Source organism: Arachis ipaensis, chromosome B2 (assembly GCF_059453495.1).
Source record: "Arachis ipaensis isolate K30076 ecotype BB chromosome B2, ASM5945349v1, whole genome shotgun sequence".
In the NCBI taxonomy this organism is placed as follows: Eukaryota; Viridiplantae; Streptophyta; class Magnoliopsida; order Fabales; family Fabaceae; genus Arachis; species Arachis ipaensis.
The window spans coordinates 69,527,183-69,549,032 of NC_142437.1; the positions used below are offsets into that span (position 1 = coordinate 69,527,183).

General features: G+C 40.6%; 2 non-coding genes across 2 annotated transcripts; both read left to right on the top strand.

Annotated features, from left to right (window-relative positions):
- Positions 1–13,387: 13,387 nt before the first annotated feature.
- Positions 13,388–13,495, top strand: LOC148574294 (small nucleolar RNA R71). Its single transcript, XR_015905485.1, has one exon. It is a non-coding gene; the product is annotated as a small nucleolar RNA R71 (small nucleolar RNA).
- Positions 13,496–21,417: 7,922 nt separating this feature from the next.
- LOC148574295 (small nucleolar RNA R71) lies at positions 21,418–21,525 on the top strand. Its single transcript, XR_015905486.1, has one exon. It is a non-coding gene; the product is annotated as a small nucleolar RNA R71 (small nucleolar RNA).
- Positions 21,526–21,850: the final 325 nt, after the last annotated feature.

Genomic DNA, 21,850 nt, shown 5'->3' on the forward strand with positions numbered 1-21,850 from the left:
GAGAGAATCGAACCTTAAACACTTGAGTAATTATAGTGTATACACTACCAGTGAGGGTTCGATGCTCAATTCCTTGTTCCCCGCTTTCATGAGCTATTTTCTTCTTGCAAGTCTATTTGTACTTCATTTTCATGATTCGAATTACTGAAATCCAGTTCATATTTCTTCTTGAAAGATTTTTTACTTTTAACTAAGTAGGTAGAAACATTTTGCATGTAGTTGCATTCATATAGATAGGTAGCATTTCATATTAATCTACCATTCCTCTTCATCTTTATAGTTTCTCTTGAGCTTAGCATGAGGACATGCTAATGTTCAAGTGTGGGGAGGTTGATAAACCACTATTTTATGGTTTATCTTGTGCTTAATTGAGTGGATTTTATCAACTCTTTACCTACTTATTTATACTATTTGCATGAGTTTACATTCTCCTTCCTGATTTTGTGCTATGATTGAAAACATGCTTCTTTGACCTTATATTTGCTAATATTAATCCTCTCTTATTACCATTAGATGCCTTGATATGTGTGTTAAGTGTTTTCAGAGGTTACAGGGCAGGAATGGCTTGGAGGATGGAAAGAAAGCATGTAAAAGTGGAAGGAATACAAGAAGTTGGAGAAATTGCTAAGCTGTCCAGCCTGACCTCTTCGCACTCAAACGGCTATAACTTTAGCTATAGAGGTCCAAACGACGCGGTTTTAGTTGCGTTGGAAATCTAACGTCTGGGGCTTCGATTTGATATATAATATGCCATAGTTGCCCTGACGATAGGTCACGCGACCGCGTGCTCCATGCGGACACGTCGCAGTGAAGAAAATCAGCGTGTTTGAATTCGCAACCAGCGAATTCTGGGCTGTTTCTGACCCAGTTCTCAGCCCAGAAAACACAGATTAGAGGCTATAAAGTGGGAGAATGCATCCATTCATCAGGAAGCTTTCAAATTCACAATTTTAGGAGTAGATGTAGTTTTTAGAGAGAGAGGTTCTCTCCTCTCTCTTCGGATTAGGATTTAGGATTTCTCTTAGTTTTAGGAGTGACTCTCAATCTCAGGTTCAATGTTCCTTTTATTTATTTTTCTAATTTAATTTATAAACTCTTCCATGTTACATTTGATATTTTATTAGTGCTAATTTGAGATATTTTCAGATTTAATTTTGCTTTGCTTTATTTATATGAATGCTTTTAATTTAATTTAGATTTTCCCCTTTTGGCTTTGGTTGAGTCATTGGAGACACTTGAGTTATCAAACTCATTGTTGATTGAAAATTGGAATTCTTCAAGAATTAATTCGGGTTCCAATAACTCTAACTTTTTCCAAGGAAAGACTAGGACTTGAGGAATCAGAATTAATTCATCCACTTAACTTATCTTCATAGTTAGAGGTTAACAAAGTGGGAGAAAAATCCAATTCTCATTACAATTGATAAGGATAACCAGGATAGGACTTCCAGTTTTCATACCTTGCCAAGAGTCTATTTTATAGTTATTTATTTTATTCTTATTGTTCAACATACTGCTTCCTTACTTTCAAAACCCCCAATTTACAAACTCATAACCAATAATAAGAACATACCTCCATGCAATTCCTTGAGAAGACGACCCGAGGTTTAAATACTTGGTTATCAATTTAAAAAGGGGTTTGTTACTTGTGACAACCAAAACTTTTGTAAGAAAGGTTGATTGCTTGGTTTAGTAACTATACTTGCAACGAGAGTTTACTATAACCTCTAAACCATCAATCTTCAGTTCTTCATCGGCCATTCGAGATACTGTGTGATGCTTCTAATTTTTCTGTGGGAGCCGCGTTAGCACAACGCGAAGGTTAGATTCCATATGTCATAGCCTATGCATCAAAAATACTAGATGGAGCCAATCCAACTACACCACCACCAAGAAAGAACTTTTGGCCATAGTTTTTGCCTTGGACAAGTTCCGAGCATATCTACTTGGTTCGAAGGTGGTGGTGTACTCGGATCATACGGCGTTAAAGTATTTGTTGGCTAAGAAGGAATCCAAACCGAGATTGATTAGATGGGTTTTATTGTTGCAAGAGTTTGACATGGAAATTAAGGATAGGAGTGATCCACAAAACCTAGTGGCGGACCATTTAAGTCGCCTTGAACACACAAAAGGCGATACCACTCCTATTAATAATTCTTTTCCCTTTGAGGGCTTGCATGCAATCTCGGAAACCGTTCCTTGGTATGCACCAGTCGCCAATTACTTAGTATCTCGCTCCTTCCCTCCTAATCTCTCCAAACATCAAAGGGATAAGCTAAAAAGCGAATTCAAATACTATGTGTGGGATGACCCATACCTTTGAAAATGTGGGGCGGATCAAGTAATTCGGAGGTGCATTCCACAAACCGAATTCCACTCAATCTTGGAAGCTTGCCACTCCTCCGAAGGAGGAGGCCATTTTGGACCTCAAGTAACAGCAAGGAAAATCCTAGATTGTGGATGTTGGTGGCCAACTCTTTTCAAGGACTCTTCTCATTTTTGTAAATCTTGTTCTCAATGCATTGGATTTAGTAATATCTCCAAGAAGGATAAAATTCCTCAACAAACCATGCTATTTTGTGAGATTTTTGATGTGTGGGGAATCGACTTCATGGGGTCATTCCCAAATTCGAATGGCTTTCTCTACATTCTACTTGCAGTTGATTATGTGTCCAAATGGGTGAAAGCGATACCCACCCAGACGGATGATGCTAATGTGGTCCTTTCCTTTGTGAGAAATAATATCATTTGTAGATTTGGGTCGCCACGAGCAATCGTTAGCGACCAAGGTTCCCACTTTTGCAATAAGAGAATGGAAGGGCTCACAAAGAAATATAGCATCATGCATAAAGTAGCCACGGCCTACCACCCACAAACGAACGGCCAAGCCGAGGTTTCCAATCGGGAGATTAAACGCATCTTGGAAAGGATTGTGAAGCCAAATAGGAAAGATTGGAGTGCTAAGCTCACCGATGCATTATGGGCCTACCAAATGGCATATAAAACGCCAATTGGCATGAGTCCATTTTGGTTGGTGTATGGCAAGGCTTGCCACTTACCAGTGGAGATAGAGCACAAGGCATATTGGGCCATCAAGGAGTGCAATTCGAGTTTGGGTGGAGCCGGAATTGAGCGGAAGCTACAACTAGCGGAGTTGGAATGTTTGAGGCTTGAAGCTTATGAGAATTCTAGACTTTACAAGGAGAAAATGAAAGCCGTGCATGATAGGAACATAAGAGGTAAAGAATTTAAAGCCAGTGATCTAGTCCTCCTTTACAATTCTAGATTGAGATTGTTGCCCGAAAAACTAAGGTCAAAATGGGAAGGCCCATATCAAGTAGTGAAAGCGGAACCCTATGGGGTTTACCATTTGCGCCACCCCTCAAGTCCGGATATCTTCAAGGTCAATGGGCACTGTCTCAAGTTGTATCATGGTGAGCAAATGAAGAGAAACAAAGAGATTGAGGTATTCCTTTTGGAAGATGCACCTCTTGGCAAAGAGCAATGAGCTAGTGGAAGTCCAACTTAAGGACATTAAACAAAAGTGCTAGGTGGGAGACACCCCACCATGGTGAGATCTATCCTTTTTTACCCTTTTTATATATAGTTCTTGAACTTTTCTTTGTTTTGTGATTTCTTAGCTATAGTTTTGCTTGATTAGAGTTGATTGTGACTACCTTAGATAACTTGTTCATGAAAACTTGCATTGATTTTTAAATGGATGAATTGATTTTGTGGTAGGAGAACACCCCTTCTTTAGGTTTTGCATTGAGTTTTGGGTGTTTTTGACCCCTTTGGCTTGTTTGGCCATTAAATTCATGATAATTAGGCATTCTTCATGTTCCTGAAAAAAAAGGGGGGTGGCACGTGCGCGCACTATGCGCGTACGTGCCCATGAGCCTTCGCAGCTCCTGGGTCATTTTCCAGAGAGTTATGCAAATTCTGCGCCCTGGGCACAAACACAATCGCACGTGCACAAACCTAGCGCGTACGCTTCCATGGCCCATTTGCGCGAAAGCGCGCGTACGCGCACTGCGCCCGTACGCGCCAATAATGCGACTTGCAATCCTGAGCCATTTTTCCGAGAGTTATGCCCAAGTTGGGCTAGTATCATGCTAATGGCCTAACTCGATTCGCGCGTACGCGCACCTCAATCAAAATGCATATCGACGCGCCAGTGCACCATGCGCGTCCGCGTCGATCCTTCAACTTCCTTTTCCGGTACTTTTTCCCGAGAGTTGAGGCAAAGTTGTGCCCAACCTGTGCTGAGGGCACAACTCATATGCACGCTCATGCACACCTGGCGCTCGCGCACACATCTGCGTTTCGCCACTTCATACATCCGCGCCCCTGCTGATTTCTGCCCATGCATGCGCACGCGTGCATGGTGCGCGCGCGTCGATTCCGCAAACCAATTGCATTAGAGCGCGCCTCTTTCCTTCATTTCCTTTCCTCCTTTTTACCACCACCCTTCTTCTTCCCTTCTACTCCTTCTACTATCTCTACCACCTCTCCTCCGCCACCACCGGCGGCAACCACCACCTCAGGCGGTCCCACACCTCTCTTTCTCCTCTCCTCTCTCTTACTCTTCACTACCTTTTCTCTCATTTATATACCTCATTTCTCTTCTTCCTCTCAAGGTATTTTTCATTCCTTTACTTGTTTAGTTTTCTCTTCCATCTTCTTTTCATTAGCTATATTTCCTTACTCTTCCTCTTAGTTAGTTTTCATTCATGTTTACTTGGTTTGTTAGATTTTCTTTCTCTTTAATTTTTTTCTTATGGGTGTTAAAAGTAGGGGCTACTCTTGTATTGTGGAGTTGGATGCTCTAAATTGCTTTCTCTTGCAATGTATGGTATGCTTTGATGATTTATGATGATTATGGGATGTTACATTGTTGTCCTTCTCTCAATGTTTATCATACAAAGGGATGCACACCAAGTGTTTGATGGAAGACCCACATGACTTTTTGGAGTTACGTTGACTTAGTGTTTTCCATTTGAGTGTTCTTTCTCATTCACTTGTTTGTTCATCTGGGCATTGAGCTTACTACACTTCTTACTTCATTTCTACATGCTCATCCCCTAATACCCACCTCTTGTTATTGATGTTAAGAGTGTATGTTTCTCATGCTTTTTGTTTGCATGCATATACCACCCATACATCACATGCTAGTGATTAACCATCATCTTCATTATTGCCTTAGTTACATGTTGCAGCTCTCATGTGTCTAAGTCACTTATTCTCTTATGCTTTATCACTTGCATGATTATTATTTCTTGGTGCTTTTTTAAGTTTAATTTTGCCACATTTCCCTCTCTCCTAAGATGGTTGCCAAGAAAGACAAAGGGAAGACATCCAAGAAGGCACCGCTCCGGTCCGCTAGCAAAGCACAACAAGCCCTTCATTTTGACAAGCACCTAGAGCCACGCCCCTCCTCAATAAGACAAGGAGCGTTGCTAACATTGATGTTTTGGAAAAGGACAATCCGACAAGGGATCCGAACAAGTTCTCCAACCGTTATTGTGAACTTGTCTACCCCTTGATCAAACCAAGGAACTATCCTGCGAAGCCTCTTCTAGTCCCTCCGACTCATGTCATTCCGCTCATCATGCCCCGCATCGAGCGGCAGCAATGGGAGTTCCTATTGAGGAAGCCACGGGAAGCAAACTTGTCCTGGGTGGTAGAATTCTACACTAACTACAACTCCTCCTCCCTTGCATCGGTATTTGTGCGCCGAAGGCAAGTTCCCGTCATAGAGGAGGCCATGCAAAATGTTCTTAAGACCGGACCGTTAGCGGATAGAGTTGATGCATATCAATAGATTTTGTCAGCACGCTGCGAATATGAGTTTGATTGGGATGCCATCCTCAAGGTCATTGCTACACCCGAATCATTCTGAATTCGAGGAAGGATAAGGCCGAGGCCCAAGGGCATTGACGCACGTTTTCTCACCAGGGAGGCTCAGGCATGGGCATAAATTCTAGCCCATTATGTGCTCCCTAGCACCCATGGCTCATCAATCACTGCCGAGTTAGCCTTGTTGATTTGGTGTGTCCTCACAGAGAGACCGGTGCATATTCCCCGTCTCATTCGCCAAGCTATGGGCCGCATCCATGCTAAGGGGAACCTACCCTTTTCCGCTCTAGTGACCGACTTAGTTGCCACAGCCGGTGTTCCCCGAGAGACCAAGGATCAGAGGGCCATGATCCCGATGGACGGCGATGTTGTTCCAAACGGGAGATATCTTTATCCTCCGGTGGACACCGAGGGACCGAACTCAGCCGTCCCCATGAGCATTCCCACCACATCAACCGCACCAAAATCATCCTTGCAACGCATAGAGGACCTCCACAAGAAGCTTGATCGTTATGAGCGGTGCAATCAACGCCGATACACTTTTGTCAAAAAGCTTCTGAATTGCTTAGCACCACCTATGAAAGAACCGAAAATCTCCACATCCACCGGCACCGATAATGAAGATAGCAATAATGGAGAAAATGATGGACACTAGGGAGTGGATCAACCTCTGCGTCTCACTCAAGGCTCGGAGGACCATGCCAACTTCTAAGTGTGGGGAGGTCGGTCGGCCGAGCGGTCTTCATAGGTAACACTCGAATAAATTTTGAATCACTTTTGTTAATTAGGATAGATTGCATATTAGGTTTTTCATTTTCGACATCCGTTATAAATCCACTTGGTTAGAGTAATGACTTCTCTCCTAGAACTAGAATTTTAGGGCAACCCTACCAATTTTAAAAATTTTTTATGCTAACCTTGTTCGAAGAATGTAATTTGGAACATGGATTTTGAGCCAAGAATACAAGCAAGCGAGTCTTGAGCCTAATTGCGTGGTTACATTTTATAACCACTTACTTCCCTTCTTGTGTGCATTGTTCTCTCTCTACGATTGTGATCCTTAATTTGTTTGACTCTATATGTCTATTGTTATATGTATGAATTCATGTGCATGATTGAGGCCATCAATTCACTCAGCTACTTACCCAAATGACCTTACCTTATAACAACCTTTGTAACCAATTTTGATCCTACGCTTAACCCGCTTATTCTTAATTTTAGCACATCACAAACCAAAGGCAAAAAACCATGAATGTCCCTATTTGAATCCTTGAATAGTTCAGGCTAGTGCGTGTGTGCCATTCAAGTATGGGAAAACAGGGGGGAGGGGAGCATTGGTTGAGATAAGAGCATGTTGTTGTCGAAAATATTGGGAAGTGGATACATACTTGTTCATAGTCTGGGTTGAACTGTCCGACCCGGGATGTTCTACCAACAAGACGACTGACCTCTTCAGGTTAGGACAATCCGACCTCTTCTCAAAGAGCTCGGCCAAATCGATAGGAAAGCCCAAAAAAGGCCCAACTCGAGGAATGCGACCCAAATCCAAAGGCAGTCCAAGCCTATAGAGATAAGGGCGGTTCCCTTAAAGATAAGCTGATGATAAACCACTATTTTATGGTTTATCTTGTGCTCAATTGAGTGGATTTTATCCACTCTTTACCCACTTATTCATACTATTTGCATGGTTTTACATTTGCCTTCCTAATTATGTGCTTTGATTGAAAACATGCTTCTTTGGTCTTATATTTGCTAATATTAAATCCTCTCTTTTTACCATTAGATGCCTTGATATGTGTGTTAAGTGTTTTCAGATATTATAAGGCAGGAATGGCTTGGAGGATGGGAAGAAAGCATGCAAAAGTGGAAGGAATACAAGAAGTTGGAGAAATTGCTAAGCTGTCCAGCCTGACCTCTCTTCACTCAAACGGCTATAACTTTAGCTACAGAGATCCAAACGATGCGGTTCCAATTGCGTTGGAAAGCTAATGTCCGGGGCTTCGATTTGATATATAATATTCTATGGTTCCTGGTGGACGAAATTGTGATCACATTAATGTAGTACTCTTTGCTATTGTATGGAATCATTATTATGGCTCTTTACTATGTGTGGACACAACTCTGTTCAACTAACCAGCAAGTGTACTGGGTCGTCCAAGTAATAAACCTTACGCGAGTAAGGGTCGATCCCACAGAGATTGTTGGCTTGAAGCAAGCTATGGTCACCTTGTAAATCTCAGTCAGGCGGATTTAAACATGATACTTTATTAGATTAAAATAAACAATAAAAGGGATAGAGATACTTATGTAGATTCATTGGCAGGGATTTCAGATAAGCGAATGGAGATGCTTTTCGCTCCTCTGAACCTCTGCTTTCCTGCTATCTTCATCTAATCAGTCTTACTCCTTTCCATGGCTGGCTGTATGCAAGGGCATCACCGTTGTCAGTGGCTACATCCCCTCCTCTCAGTGAATTATATGCTCACGCACCCTGTCACGGCACGGCTATTCATCTGTCGGTTCTCGATCATGCTGGAATAGGATTCACCCTCCTTTTGCGTCTGTCACTAACGCCCAACACTCGCGAGTTTGAAGCTCGTCACAGTCATTCAATCATTGAATCCTACTCAGAATACCACAGACAAGGTTTAGACCTTCCGGATTCTCTTGAATGCCGCCATCATTCTAGCTTACGCCACGAAGATTCTGGTTAGGAGATCTAAGAGATACTCATTCTAGCTTAATTCATGTAGAACAGAAGTGTTTGTCAGGCACGCGTTCATAAGGGAGAAGGATGATGAGCGTCACACATAATCATCACCTTCATCACGTTCTTGGGTGCGAATGGATATCTTAGAAGAGAAATAAGAAGAATTGAATAGAAAACAGTAGTACTTTGCATTAATCTTTGAGGAACAGTAGAGCTCCACACCTTAATCTATGGAGTGTAGAAACTCTACCGTTAAAAATACATAAGTGAAGGTCCAGGCATGGCCGAGAGGTCAGCCCCTCTGATCTAAGAACCAGGCATCCAAAGATGCCTAATACAATAGTAAGAGGTCCTATTTATAATAAACTAGCTACTAGGGTTTACATGAGTAGTAATTGATGCATAAATCCACTTCCGGGGCCCACTTGGTGTGTGCTTGGGCTTGGGCTTGAGTGTTACACGTGCAGAGGCCATTTGTGGAGTTGAACGCCAGTTTCTGTGCCAGTTTGGGCGTTCAACTCTGGTTTTGGATCCTTTTCTGGCGCTGGACGCCAGATTTGGGCAGAAGGCTGGCGTTGAACGCCAGTTTACGTCGTCAATTCTTGGCCAAAGTATGGACTATTATATATTGCTGGAAAGCCCTGGATGTCTACTTTCCAACGCAATTGGAAGCGCGCCATTTCGAGTTCTGTAGCTCCAGAATATCCACTTTGAGTGCAGGGAGGTCAGAATCCAACAGCATTAGCAGTCCTTTTTCAACCTCTGAATCTGATTTCTGCTCAAGTCCCTCAATTTCAGCTAGAAAATACCTGAAATCACAAAAAAACACACAAACTCATAGTAAAGTCCAGAAATGTGAATTTAACACAAAATCTATTAAAAACATCCCTAAAAGTAACTAGATCCTACTAAAAACATACTAAAAACAATGTCAAAAAGCGTATAAATTATCCGCTCATCACAACACCAAACTTAAATTGTTGCTTGTCCCCAAGCAACTAAAAATAAAAATAGGATAAAAAGAATAGAATATACTATAAATTCCAAACTATCAATGAAACAGAGCTTCAATCATATGAGCGGGACTTATAGCTTTTTGCCTCTTGAATAGTTTTGGCATCTCACTTTATCCATTGAGGTTCAGAATGATTGGCATCTATAGGAACTCAGATTTCAGATAGTGTTATTGACTCTCCTAGTTCAGTATGATGATTCTTGAACACAGCTTCTTTATGAGTCTTGGCCGTGGCCCTAAGCACTTTGTTTTCCAGTATTTCCACCGGATACATAAATGCCACAGACACATAATTGGGTGAACCTTTTCAGATTGTGACTCAGCTTTGCTTAGAGTCCCCAATTAGAGGTGTCCAGGGTTCTTAAGCACACTCTTTGTTTTTGCTTTGGACCTTGACTTTAACCGCTCAGTCTCAAGTTTTCACTTGACACCTACACGCCACAAGCACATGGTTAGGGACAGCTTGGTTTAGCCGCTTAGACCAGGATTTTATTCCTTTAGGCCCTCCTATCCACTGATGCTCAAAGCCTTGGGATCCTTTTTATTTGCCCTTGCCTTTTGGTTTTAAGGGTTATTGGCTTTTTCTGCTTGCTTTTTCTTTTTCTTTCTATTTTTTTTTTCTTCTTTTTTTTTTTTTTTCTGCAAGCTTTGTTCTTTGCTGCTTTTTCTTGCTTCAAGAATCATTTTTATGATTTTTCAGATTATCAAATAACATGTCTCCTAGTCCTCATTCTTTTAAGAGCCAACATATTTAACATTCTTAAACAACAACTTCAAAAGACATATGCACTGTTCAAGCATACATTCAGAAAACAAGAAGCATTGTCACCACATCAATATAATTAAGCTAAGTTCAAGGATAAATTCGAAACTCATGTACTTCTTGTTCTTTTGAATTAAAATATTTTTCATTTAAGAGAGGTGATGGATTCATAGGATATTCATATCTTTAAGACAAAGTTACTAACTACTAATGATCATGTAATGAAGACACAAACATAGATAAGCACATAACATAGAAAACGAAAAACAGAGAAAGTAAGAACAAGGAATGAGTCCACCTTAGTGATGTCCTTGAGCTCTTCTATGTCTCTTCCTTGTCTTTGCTGCTCCTCCTTCATTGCTTTTAGATCTTCTCTGATTTCATGAAGGATGATGGATTTCTCTTGATGTTCCACCCTTAGTTGCTTCCAATAATTGTGTGGAAGAAAATGTATCCCCTGAGGTATCTCAGGGATCTCTTGATTTGCAGTCAAATGTTCTACCACTGAGCTATAGACCCTTGATGGAAGCTTTTGTCTTCCCTTTCCTCTTTCTAGAGGTTTCTCTGGCCTTAGGTGCCATCAATGGTTATGGAAAAAACAAAAAAAGCTATGCTTTTACCACACCAAACTTAGAATGTTGCTCGTCCTCGAGCAAAAGAGGAAAGAATAGAAGAAGAAGAGGATATGGAGGAGATGGATGGCTGTGTGTATTCGGCCATATGGGTGGGATTGGGTGGGGAAAAGATGTTAAATTTTTGAAGGTAAGTGGGTGTATGGGTGTGAGTGGTAAATGGAAGACAGCAGGGATGAGTGTTTATTGGGAATAGAGGATGATTGAGAAGAGAGAAGAGAGTGAGTGAAGGTAGATGGGGATCCTGTGGGGTCCACAGATCCTGGGATGATCCTGTGGGGTCCACAGATCCTGAGGTGTCAAGGCATTTACATCCCTGCACCAAATTAGGCATGTAAAATGCCTTTGCACACAACTTTGGGCGTTCAGCGCCAGGTTGGTGCCTATTTTGGGCGTTCAACGCCCATTTGCTGCCATTTCTGGCGTTGAACGCCAGAACCATGCTTGTTCTGGGCGTTCAGCGCCAGGATGCTCCCATTCTGGGCGTTCAGCGCCAGAACTATGATCTGTTCTGGCGTTTGAACGCCAGACAGATGCTCCTCCCGGGTGTGATTTTCTTCTGCTGTTTTTGATTCCGTTTTTGATTTTTTTGTTTATTTTGTGACTCCACATGATCATGAACCTAAGAAAGCATGAAAAATAAGAATTAGATAAACATTGGGTTGCCTCCCAACAAGCGCTTCTTTAATGTCAATAGCTTGACAGAGGGCTCTCATGGAGCCTCACAGATGTGCAGAGCTTTGTTGAGACTCTCCAACACCAAACTTAGAGTTTGGATATGGGAGTTCAACACCAAACTTAGAGTTTGGTTGTGGCCTCCCAACACCAAACTTAGAGTTTGACTGTGGGGGCTTTGGTTGACTCTGCTTGGAGAGAAGCTTTTTCTGCTTCCTCCCCACGGTTGCAGAGGGAGATCCTTGAGTTTTAAACACAAGGGAGTTCTCATTCCATTGAAGGAATATTTCACCTCTGTCAACATCAATCACAGCTCTTGCTGTGGCCAGGAAAGGTCTTCCTAGGATGATGGATTCATCCTCTTCCTTTCCAGTATCCAGGACTATGAAATCAGTAGGTATGTAAAGGCCCTCAACCTTTACTAATACATCTTTTACTTGTCCATAAGCCTGTTTTCTTGAGCTGTCTGCCATCTCTAGTGAGATTTTAGCAGCTTGCACCCCATAGATTCCCAGTTTCTCTATTACAGAGAGGGGCATGAGGTTTATTCCTGAACCAAGGTCACACAGAGCCTTAAAGATCATGGTGCCTATGGTACAGGGTATTATGAACTTTCCAGGATCCTGTCTCTTCTGAGGCAATGTCAGTTGATCCAGATCACTTAGTTCATTGATGAACAAGGGAGGTTCAACTTCCCAAGTATCAATGCCAAATAATTTGGCACTCAGCTTCATGATTGCACCAAGAAACTTGGCAGTTTGCTCTTCAGTAACATCCTCATTCTCTTCAGAAGAGGGATACTCATCAGAGCTCATGAAGGGCATAAGGAGGTTCAATGGGATCTCTATGGTCTCTAGATGAGCCTCAGAGTCCTTTGGTTCCTCAGAGGGAAGCTCCTTATTGGTCACTGGACGTCCCAGGAGGTCTTCCTCCTTGGGATTCACGTCCTCTCCTCTCCTCACAGGTTCGGCCATGGCGCTTATGTCAATGGCCTTGCACTCTCCCTTTGGATTCTCTTCTGTATTGCTTGGGAGAGTACTAGGAGGGATTTCAGTGATCCTTTTACTTAGCTGGCCCACTTGTGCTTCCAGATTTCTAATGGAAGACCTTGTTTCATTCATGAAACTTACAGTGGCCTTAGATAGATCAGAGACTAGATTTGCTAAATTAGAAGCATTTTGTTCAGAGTTCTCTGTCTGTTGCTGAGTTGATGATGGAAAAGGTTTGCTATTGCTAAACCTGTTTCTTCCACCATTATTAAAGCCTTGTTGGGGATTTTGATCCTTCCATGAGAAATTTGGATGATTTCTCCATGTTGAGTTATAGGTGTTTCCATAAGGTTCACCTAAGTAATTTACCTCTGCTATTGCAGGGTTCTCAGGATCATAAGCTTCTTCTTCAGAAGATGCCTCTTGAGTACTGTTGGATGCAGCTTGCATTCCATGCAGACTCTGAGAAATCATATTGACTTGCTGAGTCAATATTTTATTCTGAGCCAATATGGCATTCAGAGTATCAACTTCAAGAACTCCCTTCTTCATAGGCGTCCCATTACTCACAGGATTCCTTTCAGAAGTGTACATGAACTGGTTATTAGCAACCATGTCAATGAGTTCTTGAGCTTCTGCAGGCGTTTTCTTTAGGTGAATGGATCCACCTGTAGAGGTATCCAATGACATCTTTGATAACTCAGATAAACCATCATAGAATATATCCAGGATGGTCCATTCTGAAAGCATGTCAGAAGGACACTTTTTGGTCAACTATTTGTATCTTTCCCAAGCTTCATAGAGGGATTCACCTTCTTTCTGTCTGAAGGTTTGAACATCAGCTCTAAGCTTGCTCAGCTTTTGAGGAGGAAAGTACTTGGCTAAGAAAGCCGTGACCAGCTTATCCCAAGAGTTCAGGCTGTCTTTAGGTTGAGAATCCAACCATAATCTAGCTCTGTCTCTTACAGCAAAAGGGAAAAGCATGAGCCTGTAGACTTCAGGATCTACTCCATTAGTCTTAACAGTATCACATATCTGCAAGAATTCAGTTAAGAACTGAAAAGGATCTTCAGATGGAAGTCCATGAAACTTGCAGTTCTGCTGCATTAGAGAAACTAATTGAGGTTTCAGCTCAAAGTTGTTTGCTCCAATGGCAGGAATGGAGATGCTTCTTCCATGTAGATTGGAATTAGGTGCAGTAAAGTCACCAAGCATTCTCCTTGCATTGTTGTTGGGTTCGGCTGCCATCTCCTTTACTTGTTCGAAATTTTCAATCAAGTTATCTCTGGATTGTTGTAATTTAGCTTCTCTTAATTTTCTCTTCAGAGTCCTTTCAGGTTCTGGATCAGCTTCAACAAGAATGCCTTTTTCTCTGTCCCTGCTCATAAGAAAGAGGAGAGAAAAAGAAAAGAAGAGGAATCCTCTATGTCACAGTAAAGAGGTTCCTTATTGTTAGTAGAAGAAAAGAAGAAGAAATTCGAACACAGATAGAGGAGGGGGTTCGAATTTGGTGATGATGTGAGGAAGAGATGTTAGTAGATGGATAAATAAATAAAATAAGATGAGAGAGAAGGAGGGAATTTTCGAAAATTAATTTTGAAAAGGAGTTAGTGATTTTTGAAAATAGTTTTTGAAAAATGTTAGTGATTTTCGAAAATTAAGATTAAAAAAAAATAAAATAATTAATAAATTAAAAAAAGAAATTTTGAAAAAGGGGGAAGATATTTTCGAAAATGAGAGAGAGAGAGAGTTAGTTAGGTAGTTTTGAAAAAGTTAAGAAACAAACAAAAAGTTAGTTAGTTAGTTGAAACAAATTTTGAAAAGATAACAAGTTAGGAAGTTAGAAAAGATATTTTGAAAAGATATTTTTGAAAAAGATAAGATAAGAAGATATTTTTGAAAAGATATGATTGAAATTAGTTTTCAAAAAGATTTGATTTTTAAAATCTCAATTAATGACTTGATTCATAAGAAATCACAAGATATGATTCTAGAACTTAAAGTTTGAATCTTTCTTAACAAGTAAGTAACAAACATCAAATTTTTGAATCAAAACATTAATTGTTTATGTTATTTTCGAAAATTTGGTATAAAAATAAGAAAAAGATTTTTGAAAAATATTTTTGGAATTTTCGAAAATAACTAAGAATTTTGAAAAAGATTTGATTTTTGAAAAAGATTTTGAAAAAGATAAGATTTTCAAATTGAAAATTTGATTTGACTCATGAGAAACAATTTGATTTTAAAAAATTTTGAAAAAGTCAATCCAAATTTTCGAATTTGATGAGAGAAAAAGGGAAAGATATTTTTTGATTTTTTGAAATTTTTATGAAAAACATGAAAATTATGCAATGCATGAAATTTTTAGATCAAAACAATGAATGCATGCAAGAATGCTATGGATGTCAAGATGAACACCAAGAACACTATGAATGTCATGATGAACATCAAGAACATATTTTTGAAAAATTTTTAATGCAAAGAAAACATGCAAGACACCAAACTTAGAATTCTTTAATGCTTAGACACCAAGAATTCAAGAATGCATATGAAAAACATGAAAAGACACAAAACAAAAAATCATCAAGATCAAACAAGAAGACTTACCAAGAACAACTTGAAGATCATGAAGAACACTATGAATGCATGATATTTTCGAAAAATGCTAGATGCATATGCAAGTGACACCAAACTTATGATATGACTCAAGACTCAAACAAGAAACAGAAAATTATTTTTGATTTTTATGATTTTCTAAATTTTTTTGGATTTTTATTTTATATTTTTCGAAAATTAAAAGGAAAAATAAGGATTCCAAAATTTTTAATATGAATTCCAGGAATCTTATGCTCTAAAGCTCCAATCAAAGGGTCAGGCATGGCTTAATAGCCAGCCAAGCTTTAGTATGTAACTCAGACATGACACGCCTGACATTCCTTACATTTAACAGCCAATTGGCTAAGAAAGATAAAGAAGCTCTTCTCTTGGGTATAAGGATTGAGACATGGCTTTACAGCCAGCCAGGCTTCAATCATGCTTCATGAAACACTAGAATTCATTCTTAAAAATTCTGAAGCCATAGAATAATTTATTTTTGAAAACATTTTTTTTTTTCGAAAATTTATTTGAAGAAAAACGAAAACAAAGAAAAATTTTTTGAAAAACTTTTTGAAAAATTTTTGAAAATAAAATAAAGAGAAAATTACCTAATCTGAGCAACAAGATGAACCGTCTGTTGTCCAAACTCAAACAATCCCCGGCAACGGCGCCAAAAACTTGGTGGACGAAATTGTGATCACATTAATGTAGTACTCTTTGCTATTGTATGGAATCATTATTATGGCTCTTTACTATGTGTGGACACAACTCCGTTCAACTAACCAGCAAGTGTACTGGGTCGTCCAAGTAATAAACCTTACGCGAGTAAGGGTCGATCCCACAGAGATTGTTGGCTTGAAGCAAGCTATGGTCACCTTGTAAATCTCAGTCAGGCGGATTTAAACATGATACTTTATTAGATTAAAATAAACAATAAAAGGGATAGAGATACTTATGTAGATTCATTGGCAGGGATTTCAGATAAGCGAATGGAGATGCTTTTCGTTCCTCTGAACCTCTGCTTTCCTGCTATCTTCATCCAATCAGTCTTACTCCTTTCCATGGCTGGCTGTATGCAAGGGCATCACCGTTGTCAGTGGCTACATCCCCTCCTCTCAGTGAATTATATGCTCACGCACCCTGTCACGGCACGGCTATTCATCTGTCGGTTCTCGATCATGCTGGAATAGGATTCACCCTCCTTTTGCGTCTGTCACTAACGCCCAACACTCGCGAGTTTGAAGCTCGTCACAGTCATTCAATCATTGAATCCTACTCAGAATACCACAGACAAGGTTTAGACCTTCCGGATTCTCTTGAATGCCGCCATCATTCTAGCTTACGCCACGAAGATTCTGGTTAGGAGATCTAAGAGATACTCATTCTAGCTTAATTCATGTAGAACAGAAGTGTTTGTCAGGCACGCGTTCATAAGGGAGAAGGATGATGAGCGTCACACATAATCATCACCTTCATCACGTTCTTGGGTGCGAATGGATATCTTAGAAGAGAAATAAGAAGAATTGAATAGAAAACAGTAGTACTTTGCATTAATCTTTGAGGAACAGTAGAGCTCCACACCTTAATCTATGGAGTGTAGAAACTCTACCGTTAAAAATACATAAGTGAAGGTCCAGGCATGGCCGAGAGGCCAGCCCCTCTGATCTAAGAACCAGGCGTCCAAAGATGCCTAATACAATAGTAAGAGGTCCTATTTATAATAAACTAGCTACTAGGGTTTACATGAGTAGTAATTGATGCATAAATCCACTTCCGGGGCCCACTTGGTGTGTGCTTGGGCTTGGGCTTGAGTGTTACACGTGCAGAGGCCATTTGTGGAGTTGAACGCCAGTTTCTGTGCCAGTTTGGGCGTTCAACTCTGGTTTTGGATCCTTTTCTGGCGCTGGACGCCAGATTTGGGCAGAAGGCTGGCGTTGAACGCCAGTTTACGTCGTCAATTCTTGGCCAAAGGATCGACTATTATATATTTCTGGAAAGCCCTGGATGTCTACTTTCCAACGCAATTGGAAGCGCGCCATTTCGAGTTCTGTAGCTCCAGAATATCCACTTTGAGTGCAGGGAGGTCAGAATCCAACAGCATCAGCAGTCCTTTTTCAACCTCTGAATCTGATTTCTGCTCAAGTCCCTCAATTTCAGCCAGAAAATACCTGAAATCACAGAAAAACACACAAACTCATAGTAAAGTCCAGAAATGTGAATTTAACACAAAATCTATTAAAAACATCCCTAAAAGTAACTAGATCCTACTAAAAACATACTAAAAACAATGTCAAAAAGCGTATAAATTATCCGCTCATCACAACACCAAACTTAAATTGTTGCTTGTCCCCAAGCAACTAAAAATCAAAATAGGATAAAAAAGAATAGAATATACTATAAATTCCAAATTATCAATGAAACAGAGCTTCAATCATATGAGCGGGACTTATAGCTTTTTGCCTCTTGAATAGTTTTGGCATCTCATTTTATCCATTGAGGTTCAGAATGATTGGCATCTATAGGAACTCAGATTTCAGATAGTGTTATTGACTCTCCTAGTTCAGTATGATGATTCTTGAACACAGCTTCTTTATGAGTCTTGGCCGTGGCCCTAAGCACTTTGTTTTCCAGTATTTCCACCGGATACATAAATGCCACAGACACATAATTGGGTGAACCTTTTCAGATTGTGACTCAGCTTTGCTTAGAGTCCCCAATTAGAGGTGTCCAGGGTTCTTAAGCACACTCTTTGTTTTTGCTTTGGACCTTGACTTTAACCGCTCAGTCTCAAGTTTTCACTTGACACCTACACGCCACAAGCACATGGTTAGGGACAGCTTGGTTTAGCCGCTTAGACCAGGATTTTATTCCTTTAGGCCCTCCTATCCACTGATGCTCAAAGCCTTGGGATCCTTTTTATTTGCCCTTGCCTTTTGGTTTTAAGGGTTATTGGCTTTTTCTGCTTGCTTTTTCTTTTTCTTTCTATTTTTTTTTTCTTCTTTTTTTTTTTTTCTGCAAGCTTTGTTCTTTGCTGCTTTTTCTTGCTTCAAGAATCATTTTTATGATTTTTCAGATTATCAAATAACATGTCTCCTAGTCCTCATTCTTTTAAGAGCCAACATATTTAACATTCTTAAACAACAACTTCAAAAGACATATGCACTGTTCAAGCATACATTCAGAAAACAAGAAGCATTGTCACCACATCAATATAATTAAGCTAAGTTCAAGGATAAATTCGAAACTCATGTACTTCTTGTTCTTTTGAATTAAAATATTTTTCATTTAAGAGAGGTGATGGATTCATAGGACATTCATATCTTTAAGACAAAGTTACTAACTACTAATGATCATGTAATGAAGACACAAACATAGATAAGCACATAACATAGAAAACGAAAAACAGAGAAAGTAAGAACAAGGAATGAGTCCACCTTAGTGATGTCCTTGAGCTCTTCTATGTCTCTTCCTTGTCTTTGCTGCTCCTCCTTCATTGCTTTTAGATCTTCTCTGATTTCATGAAGGATGATGGATTTCTCTTGATGTTCCACCCTTAGTTGCTTCCAATAATTGTGTGGAAGAAAATGTATCCCCTGAGGTATCTCAGGGATCTCTTGATTTGCAGTCAAATGTTCTACCACTGAGCTATAGACCCTTGATGGAGGCTTTTGTCTTCCTTTTCCTCTTTCTAGAGGTTTCTCTGGCCTTAGGTGCCATCAATGGTTATGGAAAAAACAAAAAAAGCTATGCTTTTACCACACCAAACTTAGAATGTTGCTCGTCCTCGAGCAAAAGAGGAAAGAATAGAAGAAGAAGAGGATATGGAGGAGATGGATGGCTGTGTGTATTCGGCCATATGGGTGGGATTGGGTGGGGAAGAGATGTTAAATTTTTGAAGGTAAGTGGGTGTATGGGTGTGAGTGGTAAATGGAAGACAGCAGGGATGAGTGTTTATTGGGAATAGAGGATGATTGAGAAGAGAGAAGAGAGTGAGTGAAGGTAGGTGGGGATCCTGTGGGGTCCACAGATCCTGGGATGATCCTGTGGGGTCCACAGATCCTGAGGTGTCAAGGCATTTACATCCCTGCACCAAATTAGGCATGTAAAATGCCTTTGCACACAACTCTGGGCGTTCAGCGCCAGGTTGGTGCCTATTTTGGGCGTTCAACGCCCATTTGCTGCCATTTCTGGCGTTGAACGCCAGAACCATGCTTGTTCTGGGCGTTCAGCGCCAGGATGCTCCCATTCTGAGCGTTCAGCGCCAGAACTATGCTCTGTTCTGGCGTTTGAACGCCAGACAGATGCTCATCCCGGGTGTGATTTTCTTCTGCTGTTTTTGATTCCGTTTTTGATTTTTTTGTTTATTTTGTGACTCCACATGATCATGAACCTAAGAAAGCATGAAAAATAAGAATTAGATAAACATTGGGTTGCCTCCCAACAAGCGCTTCTTTAATGTCAATAGCTTGACAGAGGGCTCTCATGGAGCCTCACAGATGTGCAGAGCTTTGTTGAGACTCTCCAACACCAAACTTAGAGTTTGGATATGGGAGTTCAACACCAAACTTAGAGTTTGGTTGTGGCCTCCCAACACCAAACTTAGAGTTTGACTGTGGGGGCTTTGGTTGACTCTGCTTGGAGAGAAGCTTTTTCTGCTTCCTCCCCACGGTTGCAGAGGGAGATCCTTGAGTTTTAAACACAAGGGAGTTCTCATTCCATTGAAGGAATATTTCACCTCTGTCAACATCAATCACAGCTCTTGCTGTGGCCAGGAAAGGTCTTCCTAGGATGATGGATTCATCCTCTTCCTTTCCAGTATCCAGGACTATGAAATCAGTAGGTATGTAAAGGCCCTCAACCTTTACTAATACATCTTCTACTTGTCCATAAGCCTGTTTTCTTGAGCTGTCTGCCATCTCTAGTGAGATTTTAGCAGCTTGCACCCCATAGATTCCCAGTTTCTCTATTACAGAGAGGGGCATGAGGTTTATTCCTGAACCAAGGTCACACAGAGCCTTAAAGATCATGGTGCCTATGGTACAGGGTATTATGAACTTTCCAGGATCCTGTCTCTTCTGAGGCAATGTCAGTTGATCCAGATCACTTAGTTCATTGATGAACAAGGGAGGTTCAACTTCCCAAGTATCAATGCCAAATAATTTGGCACTCAGCTTCATGATTGCACCAAGAAACTTGGCAGTTTGCTCTTCAGTAACATCCTCATTCTCTTCAGAAGAGGGATACTCATCAGAGCTCATGAAGGGCATAAGGAGGTTCAATGGGATCTCTATGGTCTCTAGATGAGCCTCAGAGTCCTTTGGTTCCTCAGAGGGAAGCTCCTTATTGGTCACTGGACGTCCCAGGAGGTCTTCCTCCTTGGGATTCACGTCCTCTCCTCTCCTCACAGGTTCGGCCATGGCGCTTATGTCAATGGCCTTGCACTCTCCCTTTGGATTCTCTTCTGTATTGCTTGGGAGAGTACTAGGAGGGATTTCAGTGATCCTTTTACTCAGCTGGCCCACTTGTGCTTCCAGATTTCTAATGGAAGACCTTGTTTCATTCATGAAACTTACAGTGGCCTTAGATAGATCAGAGACTAGATTTGCTAAATTAGAAGCATTTTGTTCAGAGTTCTCTGTCTGTTGCTGAGTTGATGATGGAAAAGGTTTGCTATTGCTAAACCTGTTTCTTCCACCATTATTAAAGCCTTGTTGGGGCTTTTGATCCTTCCATGAGAAATTTGGATGATTTCTCCATGTTGAGTTATAGGTGTTTCCATAAGGTTCACCTAAGTAATTTACCTCTGCTATTGCAGGGTTCTCAGGATCATAAGCTTCTTCTTCAGAAGATGCCTCTTGAGTACTGTTGGATGCAGCTTGCATTCCATGCAGACTCTGAGAAATCATATTGACTTGCTGAGTCAATATTTTATTCTGAGCCAATATGGCATTCAGAGTATCAACTTCAAGAACTCCCTTCTTCATAGGCGTCCCATTACTCACAGGATTCCTTTCAGAAGTGTACATGAACTGGTTATTAGCAACCATGTCAATGAGTTCTTGAGCTTCTGCAGGCGTTTTCTTTAGGTGAATGGATCCACCTGTAGAGGTATCCAATGACATCTTTGATAACTCAGATAAACCATCATAGAATATATCCAGGATGGTCCATTCTGAAAGCATGTCAGAAGGACACTTTTTGGTCAACTATTTGTATCTTTCCCAAGCTTCATAGAGGGATTCACCTTCTTTCTGTCTGAAGGTTTGAACATCAGCTCTAAGCTTGCTCAGCTTTTGAGGAGGAAAGTACTTGGCTAAGAAAGCCGTGACCAGCTTATCCCAAGAGTTCAGGCTGTCTTTAGGTTGAGAATCCAACCATAATCTAGCTCTGTCTCTTACAGCAAAAGGGAAAAGCATGAGCCTGTAGACTTCAGGATCTACTCCATTAGTCTTAACAGTATCACATATCTGCAAGAATTCAGTTAAGAACTGAAAAGGATCTTCAGATGGAAGTCCATGAAACTTGCAGTTCTGCTGCATTAGAGAAACTAATTGAGGTTTCAGCTCAAAGTTGTTTGCTCCAATGGCAGGAATGGAGATGCTTCTTCCA